This window comes from Peromyscus eremicus, chromosome 2 (genome assembly GCF_949786415.1).
Source record: "Peromyscus eremicus chromosome 2, PerEre_H2_v1, whole genome shotgun sequence".
Lineage (NCBI taxonomy): Eukaryota > Metazoa > Chordata > Mammalia > Rodentia > Cricetidae > Peromyscus > Peromyscus eremicus.
This window is the reverse complement of record NC_081417.1, coordinates 99,507,400-99,521,341: the sequence shown is the minus strand read 5'-3', so window position 1 is coordinate 99,521,341 and position 13,942 is coordinate 99,507,400. Positions and strand designations below refer to the sequence as shown.

The 13,942-nt window shown below is 45.4% G+C and overlaps 1 long non-coding RNA gene across 1 annotated transcript in view; it reads right to left on the bottom strand.

Moving 5' to 3' along the window:
- Positions 1–8,096: 8,096 nt before the first annotated feature.
- Positions 8,097–13,942, bottom strand: part of LOC131903744 (uncharacterized) — a 42,028-nt gene continuing 36,182 nt past the window's right edge. Inside the window, exons 4-6 of the long non-coding RNA XR_009377582.1 lie at positions 11,049–11,454; positions 10,126–10,620; positions 8,097–8,217 (exon numbers count right to left, since the gene is read on the bottom strand). This is a non-coding gene — a long non-coding RNA (uncharacterized LOC131903744). The remainder of the gene's footprint in view (positions 8,218–10,125; positions 10,621–11,048; positions 11,455–13,942) is intronic.

Sequence of the window (13,942 nt, the reverse complement as noted above, 5' to 3'; positions counted from 1 at the left end):
TGGGCCTGAGCTGGAGCTGAAGGCCCTGCCTTGGTTTGGACCTCTGTCTTTGATTGGCAGAACCTGCAACCCTTGGCTATCAAGCCATAAATTCACTTTCCGAGCTTGGGTAATCAGCAAAAGCGAGTTGGTGGAGCTTGCTGTTAGGACCCTTTGGCGTCTTGGGCTTAAGCTTCTCAGGCTCTACAGGGGCCATGATGGCCTTGGCACAAGTGCTCATCACCTTTGCCTTGTTTACTTGCATCTTCTTCAGGCCTTTCTTATTCTGTTGTTCTGCAAGATTTATGCTCCTCGGGAGCTTTGGGTGGACTCCCTTAGAAGATTCCTAGTTTTGTGGCTGTTGTTTTTTCGTACCATGTCTGTGCCACTGGAGGCCTTTTGTATGCTGTGGTGATATTTTATTTGTGCTGAAATGTGATATTTTATTTGTATGTTAATAAATAAAGTTTGCCTGGAGATCAGAAGTCAAAGTGAGCCATAAACAGAAGTCAGGTAGTGGTAGCCCACACCCTTAGTCCGATCACATGGCAGGCAGAGTCTCGGTGTGGTCAAGGACACAGCCAAGCGTGATGACACGAGCCTTTAATCCCAGTACCAACCATAGAGACCTGGAGGTCTGTATAGACAGACAGTGACGAGGAAGTCATGTGGCTGAGTTTAGAGCCAATGAGAAGGCAGAACAGGAAGGCAATACAAGCTCAGGTTAGACAGGAAGAAGCTCTCTCTGCGGAAGCTACTGTGTGGTGGTAAGCTAAGGCTAGTCATGGCTATTCGCTCTGATCTCTTTGGCTATTATCTCTGTATTTGGCTCTGTGTTTCTTATTTGATAAGATTGTTTAGAAATACATCTACAGTATGCAGTGTGCTCTTGAACTTGTCTGCAAAGGACTCACTGCTCCTGAAGCATCTGAAACTGGAAGAGACAGCAAGTCTTGGCATCTTACGGCATACTTGACAGGCCAATATGTCAAATGTTCTCCTCTTTCTCCTTCTTCTGCTCACCTTCCTCTTCTTCTTTTCCTAAAATTATGACTCATTATTTTCCTAAAATTCTGGCTAAAAATTCATAAAATTTACTGTTTTAAGTGTTTGGTTGTATTGTACAGCAATCACCATCAGTCATTTCCAGAACTTTTTCATCTTCCCCAATGGAACCACCATCCCCTAAGCGTCAGCTCCTCCATCCCCACCATTCTTCTGTGTCTGACTTGTACTACTCTGGGTGTCTCATAAACTGAAATCATATGTGTCTGACTTACTTCATTTTCTTGATGTCTTCGAGATTCATACATATTATAGCACATACCTTTCTTTTAAAGCTGAACAATATTCTGTGCAATGCATGGGCCCTGTTTTGTTTATTCAACTATCCAGTGTTTGATATTTGAGTTGTTTCTGTAAGTAGGCACATTTCTAAGACAGCCATAATCCTTACATACCAGCTGTCTAGCCTGTGTGTGATCCGTTCCCTTTGAATGGAAGGTGTACCTAACTTACTTTTCACAAATAGACTGTGATAAAGCTATTACTTTCCTGATCAGGTTGCAAAACACTGTGACTTCTGCCATATTAATGGATTAAATCTCTTTCTCCTGTGGCTCCACAGTCTTTCTATCTCTATATTCACCATATTCAGTACTCTCACATACGCTCTTTCTGACCTGAACACTTTGACAAAGTGAACTTCCATCTGAGATAAGATGGTGTCACAAAGAACACAGACGGGCTTCCAGCCACGGGCCACAGGAGAAGTGAGACGCTCCATTCAACAATAAGGAAAGGAATGCCAACAGCCACTGAAGGAGCTGGATGCTGACCCTTTCCAGAATGAGCCTTCCAATTAAAACCATAGACCTTTGATCAGCACATGGTTGTTTGGACCGCTGATGGATCCTGAAGGAGAAGACTCATCTGAGTCCCAAAGAAACAGTGGGACAATAAGTATTTTTTTGTTTTGAGCAGCTAGGCTTTTTTCCCAAGAAAGACAGAAGGAAGAGGAACATTTTGAAGGGGATAGAAGAGGAGTTGTCAATCCAGAACTCTAAATTCAGGAAAATTTCTTCAAAATGGGGGTGAATTAAAGTTGTTCTCACCCCCCCCCATCCCCCATGTGCAACAGCTCCAAAGTGCTGCTGAAGGAAACTCTTCAGGATGAAGGGACAGGACATGAAAAGGAGCATGGGAAGCCCACAAAGAGGATGGACACTAGGAACGAGGGAGGAGGGTGAAGAGGGAGGACAGCAGGAGGGGAGGGGGGATGTGGAAGAGGACAGACAGCAGGAATGGGGGAGGGTGTGGAAGCGGGAGGACAGCAGAAGCAGGAAGGGGGGATGGCACAGGTGAGACGCACCTTGTCTTTTAAGTTTTATTATTATTATTATTATTATTTAAAGAAAATGTGAAATCTGGTGCTTTTATCTATGTATGTAAATAAGATATATAAATCAGCAGTAACTCTTTGCCTCCATTTCTAAAACATCCCCTAGAAGATGCAGGCAGAGAGACATAGAGCAGGCGGGTGGTTACTCAGGAAGTCCCGGGTGGACAAGAGGAGGCCAGGTAAGAGGATGGCAGATGGGCTTCTCTGAGATGAAACTGTGTTGGATCCCAGGTACGGTGACAAATCTATATGTGTGAAATGTCACGGAACTCATCACAGGGGAGAAGTCGATTTTACTGTCTACCAATTTAAAAACAACTGGAGGTACAGATAGAAACCCTGGTTGTCCGAAATCTTCCTCTATCTCCTGACCCCATGGACCCAATTGACACAGGTCTTGCTGTTTTTCTTTGAAAAGAATATGATTAAAGGAAGGCAAAGTCCTTAATAGCAAAATTATAAAGCTTAAAACAAAACTCTGTCAGGAAACCCATCGACTTAAGTCAGCTTAAGGTTTAGACATTCCCTGCATAGCTCCAGCAGAGCACAGGGATTGAAGGGAGTCTGAGAGAGGGAAAGGACACAGACAGGATGGGAGGAGGTGCCACCAGGGTCTGTCCTTTACGTTGGAGAATACTTTAAAGCCTGACAAGAAAGGGCAGTGGAGGCTGGGGGGAGCTTTGTGACATAAGCCACCAAGAGTCTCCACTTAGCACAGTAAGTGACTGCTGATTCAGGGCACTGGCATCCTCCAGTACCCTGCACCTCCTGCATGGAACCCCCAGATCTTTGCTTCCTCCCTCCAGATTGTTACACACACACACACACACACACACACACACACACACACACACACACAAAGTGGTAGCACCCCTGAGACACAAGAGTGTCAGCGTGAAGATCCCCTTGGACGTTCTCTCTGCACCATCAAGCCAGGGATGAACTGTTGCTTCAAAGCAAGAGCTGGGTGGGGAAGGAACCCAAGGAGAGAAGACAGGCGTAAAGTCGGCTTTTGACGAGGTAAAGGAGAGAGGCAGATCAGAGTCATAATCACAATGTAGAACACTCCAGAAAGCTTAGGCAAAAATGGAAATTGGAAGATCTGTTTGAGATTTTGTGATTAGGGGTATTGTCAATACTGGAGTGGCATGAGTCATATCCTAGACATAAAGACTATAGTGCCCACCGCACACAGCTTTTGTTGCTAAGAAACGACGTGGCCTTCGATCTCCACACAAGCAGGTCATGGCACATTATTTTTTTCATAACAGTGACCAGAAACTGATGGGGCATGAACTCCTGACTACTCACCGGGCAGTGAGCGGCAATGAGATCTGTTTCAAAGAAAAGATAATAATTACATATTGAAGACTAGCATTGTTCAAGAGGAGAGAAAGAATGACACGTAACGTGGATAAAGACACTGTACCCTACTGTTGCTCTCGAATACAAAGGTGTGTGGATAAAATGAATGCAAGCCTTAGTTTTTACTTCATTGTGTGTGTGTTTTGTGTGTGTGTGTGTGTGTGTGTGTGTGTGTGCCCTGTGTGCACATGTGATGTATGTGTGTGGCTGTGATTGTGGATATTTGTATATGTGCATGTTTATATGGAGACTGGAGGAAGGATGAAGTGGAGGGTCTTCCTCAATCTCTCCGAGGGTCTGCCTCTGAACCTGGGTAGAGTTCATTGATCCCACCAGGCTGGCCGGCCAACAGATTCCAGGGATTTGCTTGTCATCGTCTCCCCAATTCTGTGTTCAACTTTTATGTGCATGTTGGGAGTCCAAACTCTGGAATTAGCACCACTGTCACCACAAAGCAGCAGTCCAATTGGCAAAGGCGGAATGGGGCTGGAAGGAACGCGCTCCCACCATCACTTGAATCTTGGGTTCAGAGCTGGAAGACAAGAGGACACAGGCGCTGTCAGTCATGGTGCTGAAGCTTGGGATGGAGGCATCGTCTCCCAGAGCTGTGGCAGATTAGGGAGGCCTCGGGGAAGAGTTGAGCTCACACTGAAACTGGCACTGGCCTAGAGAGGCTGAGAGACCCCAAGAGTAGAGGCAGAAACACAGGAAAGCTTCAGTCTAGTTGCGGCCATTTTAGAGTCTGGGAAGGCAGGCGTGAAGGGGGTTAGGAGATAAAAAGAGAGTTACAAACAAAATAATCCAGTAAATGTCAATATCATCTACCTTGCTGGGTAAGAGTGAGGAGTTTGGTGTTATCTCAAGTAAAGGGAATGGCTGAGACTGACAAAGCCACCTCCTCCAGCTTCTAGATGATGCCCCACAGCCTGCTCCTTGTCAGGGTATGGGGGTGACAGCAGGAGGGCAGGATTCCTGACCTGTGTCCTCAGAAATTATCCAGGCCAATGACTTTCAAGAGTACGCATGTTTATTGCTTCCTGTGAAACACTTTCTTTCTCCAAACAAAGTACTTGGGTACAGCCCAAGGCATGAAGTCAATACCAGCAGAGTGCCTGGGCACTCAGATGGACGCCTTAGGACAGGCAGATGGACACCTTAGGACAGGCAGATGGACACCTTAGGACAGGCAGATGGACACCTTAGGACAGGCAGATGGACGCCTTAGGACAGGCAGATGGACACCTTAGGACAGGCAGATGGACACCTTAGGACACTCAGAGTGGATACCTTAGGACAGTCAGAGTGGACACCTTAGGACACTCAGAGTGGACACCTTAGGACAGTCAGATGGACACCTTAGGACAGGCAGATGGACACCTTAGGACAGGCAGATGGACACCTTAGGACAGTCAGATGGACACCTTAGGACAGGCAGATGGACACCTTGGGACAGTCAGAGTGGACACCTTAGGACAGTCAGAGTGGACAACTTAGGACAGTCAGATGGACACCTTAGGACAGTCAGAGTGGACACCTTAGGACAGGCAGATGGACACCTTAGGACAGGCAGAGTGGCCCCATTAGGCCTCATCTTCCTTGGCAGATGGAGGGTGCTGCTATACTGTCCTGAAAACCAGAACACACTGTGAGTTAACTAATGCTCTCAGTGATGTCCCCTGTCCACATTTTGAGATAAGAAAGCTGAGGTGCAGCAGTTCACCTCATCCACCTGGGGTCACTCCACCAGTCAATGCAGATCTTCTGAGTTCTGATTCAAGACCGTTCCCATTAGAGGTGAACAACCACTTCACTTCCTGTCTAAGCCAAGAAACATTTTAAAGTGGAAGAAAGGCACTACAAAGAATACATTGTATTCACATGACCCCAACAGTGGTTACCTGAGACTATCCCCAGCAAACTAGAATAGGTGGTATGTCTAATGAAACCTCACTGCCTGCCATCTTTACTCTTCAGAGCTCACATTGCCCAGATCTTGACCTGTTAACAAAGTCCTGTGTGTGCGCGTGTGTGCAAGCATGTGTGTGTATGTGTGCAAGCATGTGTGTGTGTGTGTGTGTGTGTGTGTGTGTGTGTATGATCCCTTGCTTTGCCATGTAATGAGTTCACAGAACCAAGACTCAAGTAGCCTTCCTACTCAGGTTACTTATCCACTGTCTTTTAGTGAAGACTGTTTCTGAGTAACAAGGCCTGCATCATAACAATCCTGGTGATGAGAAACTGAGCCTAAGAATTGCCTGGGTTAACTGCAAACCGTCTTGTGCCATCAAGTTATTGTCAGGAAGCAGTAGAGAACCACTGACAGTTACCTGGAAGCAGTGGGGAACAAGTGACAGTTACCCGGAAGCAGTGGAGAACCACTGACAGTTACCCGGAAGCAGTGGAGAACCACTGACAGTTACCCGGAAGCAGTGGAGAACCACTGACAGTTACCCGGAAGCAGTGGAGAACCACTGACAGTTACCCGGAAGCAGTAGAGAACCACTGACAGTTACCCGGAAGTAGTGGAGAACCACTGACAGTTACCCGGAAGCAGTGGAGAACCACTGACAGTTACCCGGAAGCAGTGGAGAACCACTGACAGTTACCCGGAAGCAGTGGAGAACCACTGACAGTTACCCGGAAGCAGTGGAGAACCACTGACAGTTACCCGGAAGTAGTGGAGAACCACTGACAGTTACCCGGAAGTAGTGGAGAACCACTGACAGTTACCCGGAAGCAGTGGAGAACCACTGACAGTTACCCGGAAGCAGTGGAGAACCACTGACAGTTACCCGGAAGCAGTGGAGAACCACTGACAGTTACCCGGAAGCAGTGGAGAACCACTGACAGTTACCCGGAAGTAGTAGTGGAGAACCACTGACAGTTACCCGGAAGCAGTGGAGAACCACTGACAGTTACCCGGAAGCAGTGGAGAACCACTGACAGTTACCTGGAAGTAGTAGTGGAGAACCACTGACAGTTACACAAAGGGAGTGAGAGCAGCTATCCTGTAAGGGATCACTAAGCCCGAGCACCGCACAGGAGAGATTAAACCCCAGGCAACCAGCGCCGACTCACACTGCGGGGCGGGTCTAGTGAGGACCTGCCTTGTGTTCTTGGTTCCAGGCATTGGAATCCACAACTGACTGGCACCCTTAGGCCCAAAGGGACTTCTGCTTGTCTCAGAGACGGCTTTTGATCAATCCAGGGTCAATCTTGGATGGCCCCTCTCTTGCCATTGCAGTCTTTGCAAGCTCATAATGGAGAGGGGAGGCAGGGTTGGTGGCGGTTCTGCCTACAGGGATATGCTTTTGTTCCTAATACAACCTTTTTTGAGGAAGAAGTATGCTTTGCTGCCTCTCTGACATCACAATTAGCCATGTTTCTTACTTTGGCCAATAAAATATGAACAGAACTGTTGCTGATAACTTCCCAGTAAATGCAGTAGAAGCCAACGTGTAGTCTACATCAGCTTTCCTTCTGCCTGTGTTCTGGATTGGACTGCTGCTTGGCCTGGGTCCTGTGTATGTAGATGATACAGGAGGAAGCCACTGTCCTATGATGCATTGGTATCCAGAATTAAATACTTAGCAGCCACGAAGACTGAGGGTGCTTACCATTGCTTACTGCCACGTTCTCTAAGATTCATATGACAGGATTCTCAACAACAACAAAAATGACATTGAGTTTAAAAACTCATTTTGGATATAAAATCCACCCAAACATATAATATTTAAAGAGCCTACCATCTGTCCTCTTTAAGGCTTCACTTTCCTTACAGCTTTCTCAGGGGTCTTCACTGGATGTTCAGGGTCCAAAGTGTACTTGAGCAGAGGAACCCTAGGGCCAAATCAGCTAATTCTTTACAATTTCTATTCATTTTTTACAATTTCTATTCTGTGTTTGTTAGAGAGATTATTTATATTGATCTTAGTTTTTTTTAAAAAAAAAATCACTGAATGTTAAAAATTGATCAGAGAAGTCTTCCACTGGGAGAGAATGGTTTTTGAAAACACTCAAGGCAGGTTTAGACAATAAAAAGTTGTCAACAAGCAAGTGCGTGTGTGCGCATGTGTGTGCGTGTGTGTGTGTGTGTGTGTGTGTGTGTGTGTGCATGTGTGTGCGTGTGTGTGTGTGCGTGTGCGTGTGTGTGTGTGTGTGTGTGTGTGTGTGTGTGTGTGAATGTGTGCGTGCTAGCATCAAATCTGGTTTTAGGTGGATTTATTTCTTTTGAAAAGTTAAATATATTATTTTGATGTATTTAAAAAACAAGGAATCTATTATTTTTGAATTATTTATTTTATTTTAATTAAAATAAAATAGTCATAGCTGTTCAGTATGGAATTACTTTCCTCTCCTAAGGAAATGAAGCCCAGTACAATTCTGGCTTTCTCTGAAGTTTCAGGGCTCCACAATTGCACTCACATCTGCTCATGGTGTTCAGTCCTTCAGAACAGTTCTTGGTTCACAGGCTGAAAAGAATCCTTACATTAGAAAGCAGGTCAACCAACAAATTCCAAGGAGAATTCACCTTAAGGGCTTTTCAGAAGAGGTCAGACAGAACCTGGTGGTGGTGCCAGGTGTTGGCTGACCCACAGCAAACAGATAATTTGGGGATCCAGCCTTCCATTGCTCGAGGCCAAGAGCAGCAGTTCATACTCATCTCAAATGTCTTTGTCTTTTAAAATCATCTTTTCTTCCTGTTAGGAAGGATATTCCTGTGGAACGTATTTCCTCCAGCCCTCTCCCAGATCCCTCCAATCCAGTCTTGTCAAAGGTACAGCAATTGGGCTACTGTGTAGGAAGTCTCCTGGGGTGCTCCAGGAGAGTGGAGTTATCTATTTAAGGGGTGCAAAATGTTACTGACTCACTAACATAATGCACCTCTGAATAAAGGAGGGAGAGTCTTTGTTTGGGAAGTCACTTCCCAAGTCTTGTCTGGGAAGTGAGAGCCAAGGCGGGATTCCTTCAGCACATGCAGAGAGAAGATGGGAAAATTTCTCTGCTTCAAATGGTAAAGAGGTGGGGTGAGAAGGACAGGTATTGAGCAATGGTTGGGAGGCAGGGAGCTAGCAAGAATTCCCATGTAGGCAAAGATTTCCACCACCAACCAGTACTAAAACTCAAGATGTTGAGGGGAGGGGTTACCCCTGTGTCTGCCCACAGAGAGGCCCTGGGTGAGCAGTACTGTGGAAAGCAGTGATAGGACTGTTGAAATGCAGGCATGATCTGTAAGCATCAGCACAGTGAAGGCAGCATCTGGAGGCAGTATTCCTGGACACAGGAATGCTCCCCAAAGATGCCCAAGAAGGACAAGGCTGGAGACTTAGGCAAATTCTGGCATGTGATGAAAGCTGCTTCACTTTTTTGAAAACCTCAAGGGCATGATGACCCAGCTACCATCTTGGTTACAACTTAAAGACGCGGCTCCTCTTCGGGATGTTTAAATGCACTTGAATACACTATTCACTAAAGCACACCTGCCACACAGTCGTCCCCACTCACAATCCTAACGCAGAAGGCAAGCCAAGCCAAGGTGTGAAGACACACACAGCCAGTGTCTGTCACAGATGACATTCAGAAGGAGTCTCCTCACCGAGCACACAGCCTTAACCAGTACCAGGAAGAGAACTGAGAAATGTCACTTGGTACTCTGATAATGATACAAAATGGAGACAGTCTTCATCATAAGGAAGGCAGTTAACAAAGTATGTTTTCTCCAAACTCTTCAAGGTTCCAAGCATCATTTTGACGGATTAATACATTTGCTTCATAAGCCAAGTAACCTGAGTTCAAACCCCAGAACCTACAAAAAGGTTAAAAGACAGAGCCTTCTCCACAAAGTTGTCCTCTGACCTCCAAATCTGTGCTATGGCACATGCAAACTCATATATACAACACACACACACACACACACACACACACACATACATACACACAACACATAACATACACAACACACATACACAATACACAACACACACAAAATGACAATCAATAAATAAAAAATTTTAAATTCGGGTATGTTTGAATATACCAACACAGATTTGTAACATCTATAACCAGGTTTAAAAAACAATATTTAAAATTTTGATGTAAAAAAAATCCCCAAAATATAATTACAACTTTGAATATGTATGCACATTTCCCTTGGGTAGGAAAAGGGCTGAGTAAAGACCTGGAGATAAAAACCTATTTTGTTAGAAAAATTTTAACCAGGAGAATATATTCATGTAGTACTTGCATAATTAAAATGCACAAAAAGTTTAAAGTAATATAAAAATTAAATGGAGCAGTACTTTTGGAGTGCAGGTCATTAGATTTACACACACATAATGCTGACTATATAAACTGAGATAAAAGAACCTTATTTAAATTACCTTCTGATTGTTCACATCAGAAAACACCAGTCCTTGGAAAACCAAGGATAGTGTTTGCACGCAGGACACGTGACCTTTACCCTCTCGAGATTCTAAAACTTAGGGTCTTGCTGCAAGTATGCCTGTCACATTTACACCCATCTTTAGCAGTAAGACTGCTTGCCAGTAGTCTCTTTTCACTCTGCTCTGAGACAGCAAGGGGGCTGGAAACAGCCTGTGTAGACCTCATAGCTGACCCCTTTTGGAAAAGCCATCGATGCTGAAGCCGATATTGGTCCTCCCGTTAGGTATGAAGAGAGTACAACCAGGTCTCAAGTCATACAACAAGTAACTGTACACCCAGGTCTCAGGTCATACAACAAGTAACTGTTCTCAATGCTCCGTATCAGGCTCGGGTGGGGGTCTTCTGCTGCCTTTTCTCATTTGCAGCTCCTGGCCCCAGTCTCTTCCATCTTCTGTGATTTCTCCCTCACATCTTCAGTCTTTCTGCTGATGCTGCAGGTGTAAAATGAGAGATTTTAAAGAAAACATTCCCTTCGAGATGCCACCCAATCAACTTTCTCTCTTCACCTCCAGGTCTTCTTGAACGCTTAGTCCCTCCTCTCACTTCCGTCCTTCCTCACAACTTCCTCCACTGGCTTCCAATGCTCACAGCTTCAGTTCTTCACCTGTCACTTGGTCATTTACCAAGGTCACCAATGTTCTCCCTTAAACAAAGGCTCCCTTCTCCACCCATCAGGACTGATGGCCTAAGCCCCTGACTGTGAATGCCACTGTCCTTGAAACTCCCCTGGACACCCCTCTGAGATTTCCCTTTCCTGGAACCACTGTTTCTCAGTGGTCTTTAGCGATCTCCTTGGACCAATTCTTCATTCCCTCTCACCCTTAGAAATTTCCATCCAACCCACGTGTTCAGTTCTTACCTTTGAGAGCTGCCACTATGCCATCAGTCACTCTCTGTGGGCTCCGGATGCATGGTGGCAGGATATCTCCCGCATATGAACTTCCTTCTGGGATTTTAGGCTTAGTCTGTGTAAATCCACACAAATTCCCCTTCCTCCTACTTCTGCCTCTCTGTCCTGAATTCTGTGAACTCCAAAGAGTCAAAGGCATCGTCTTCCTCCAACCAGCATTAGGAACAGCACTCCCTTAGGTCTCCTCCATTGATCTCTCCTGCCCACTTGTTCCACTGGCTCTTACGTATGTGCGCTGCTCTCCCAGGCTTCCTCCTCCAGTGTGACCGTCCCAAGGCACTGCTGCAGTCTCCTAAGGAATAAACTTTGCCTTCTCAGGTGGCATCCAAGGTATTTCACAATTTTCTGAATTTACCTACAAAGGATTTTGTAAACAGAGGCAGAGTTTTTCTGTTTCTGACCACCTGGTCCCAAATAAACACACAAAAGCTTATATTAATTACAAAATGCTCAGCCAATAGCTCAGGCTTATTACTAGCTCTTACTTTTAAATTAACCCACTTCCATTAATCTTTATATTGCTGTGTGGCCCATGGCTTTACTAGTCCTCTGGCATCTTGCTTCTTGGGCAGCTTGCTCCACTCCACCCTTCATCCCAGTCTTCAGTCTGATTGTCCCACCTAACTTTATCCTGCCTTGCGATAGGCCAAACATCTTTATTATTAACCAACAAGAGTAATGCATGTTCACAGCATACAGAAGGATCATCCCATAGCAGGATTATCTAATAACCTTTCATGTGTTCCCAAATCTTCTTACCCTAACTTATGAATCTAAGAAAAAGAAAGCCTTTCCCAAAGTCATTTATAGAGATCAGGGATCCTTGAGAACCTCTAGAATGTAGAAACCAGATCATTTTAGGAGCCTGAACTTTGTCCGCCCCTGAATCACCCGCCACCCATCCATCCAACTCATCTCTTAAAGATACACGCTCCCTCCCTAACCTTCTCTGAGTCTGATATCTTAGAGTCCCTCAACTTCCAAGCTATCACGTTTCTGGACATTTTCTGTCTTAGTATGACCAATGGCCACCTGCAGAACCCCAGCCTTGGGTAGGACACAATACATCGGTTCTCCTCTTTGATCCAACCCTCCTCAACACACTGTTGGTATTATCTCTGCTAGCCTGAGACTGAGAGAATTGATTAAATAATGCACCGCATTCAAGGCCCGTTAGGCATTAAAGGAAGTAGATCAGTCTATATGATATCTTAATGTATTCTTTCTCCAGTTGGCCAAGGCAGCTGTCCAGCTGTTTCTGTTCTAGGTAGCTTCAGAGTCCTCAGCCACACCTTTCTGCTAGAGTCTTAAGGACAGCCTGTTTTGGTTCCTATCTTTCCTAACCATCCATAGTATTCAGCACACAGTAGGTTCTCGGTAAATGCTTAGCGAAAGTCCCTACTCTTCCTACCAGTCCAGTTTCTTCACATGGTGCTGTATTTCTTCATATATCTCAAAAAGGTGGCATTTCCTTCCCCACTGCAGGGCTATGTAGGAGCCAGAGCTGCGTGGGGTGAGCATCACAGCCATGTTGGGTTGTCATGAGGAAATTGCTTTCCCTGTTCCCAGAGGAGAACTTGGTTGAGGAGTGCAGGCCTTGTGAGCCTTTTGCCACCCGAGTCAGAGTACACACCTCTCTTGTCTTCATCAGAAGACACCCCTCGGTGGACAGTTTCAAATGGCCTTCAGGCCTCATATGTGGCCTCAGGAGCCCTTCCTAACCGGCTTTTTAAGAGAGGCAGAAGGAACAGAAACAGGGCAGCCCCAGAAATCCAGACAAAATGCTGAAATACACGAAGGGCTGACACCAGGGCATGGTGACAGTTCACAGAGCACCTTGTATTCTATTTGACTCTCTAGAACTCCTTCAACCTGGAAGCTATTCTCGACCTATATAGCAAATCATTTTTGCACCATCATATCAACAATTTGAAAAATCCCTCCTGGAGCGATGTTTTGCCTCTGGTAGCTGCTCCATCTTTGTTTGCATGCTGGGCCTCGTCTACAAACCTAGAGGAATTTACCTTTTTCCCAGGAGCACCCAGCCCCTTCCTTCTCTTAGCTCTCATAACTGGGGACCGTGAGGTACTGAAATCCCCTCAGATAGAGTCCTCCTCTGTGAGCTGAGAATGGCCTCACTTCATACTTCTCTGAGGATTTCCTAACTAAAGTCATTAGCTCGATGATGTTGGAAGGGGTTGAGATAACAAGGGTTTCTTTGTGTTTCCTGGGCCAACAGTCTTAGTTCTTCCAGCCAGGAAAGCCTTAGCCCTGGTTTCTTCTTTTCCATATCTGATCTTTCTTATTATCCATTTGCTACTTATTGATAATGTGCTTGGCATTGTTCTGGTCTCTGGCAGTGCAGAATCACATGGCTAACCTCCCATGACCTCCTGAGTGTCTTGCTTGTAGCACGGTGTTGGGTGACAGCTTCCTCCAGTCATGTCTGAAGGAACCTCTCCCCAGTGCATGTTCCCAGATGGCAGGGCCACCCTTCTCCCTCCACTCTGTTACTTCGACTTCTAGTGTCTTCATGCCAAGAGCTGTAGCTTGTGGCAGTATATGATCTGGAAGAAAATAGCATGGGGAAAACAGACTAAATGCTTAAAGATGCATGAAGACTTCTCAGAGTACCCTTATGAAGTTTGAAAATCATCATTGATACTCAAAAAGTAATAGGGGAAGAAATTTCATCCTTGAGTAAAATATTCCTTACCATCAATCAGAAGGCTAGCCAGAGATCTGTAGGTATGTACCCCAAACTGCTGCATTGACTGACTTGCTAACTTTATATAGCTTTTAGCCAAATTTTAGTCATTTCAATGAATTAGGTTGGACCAAAT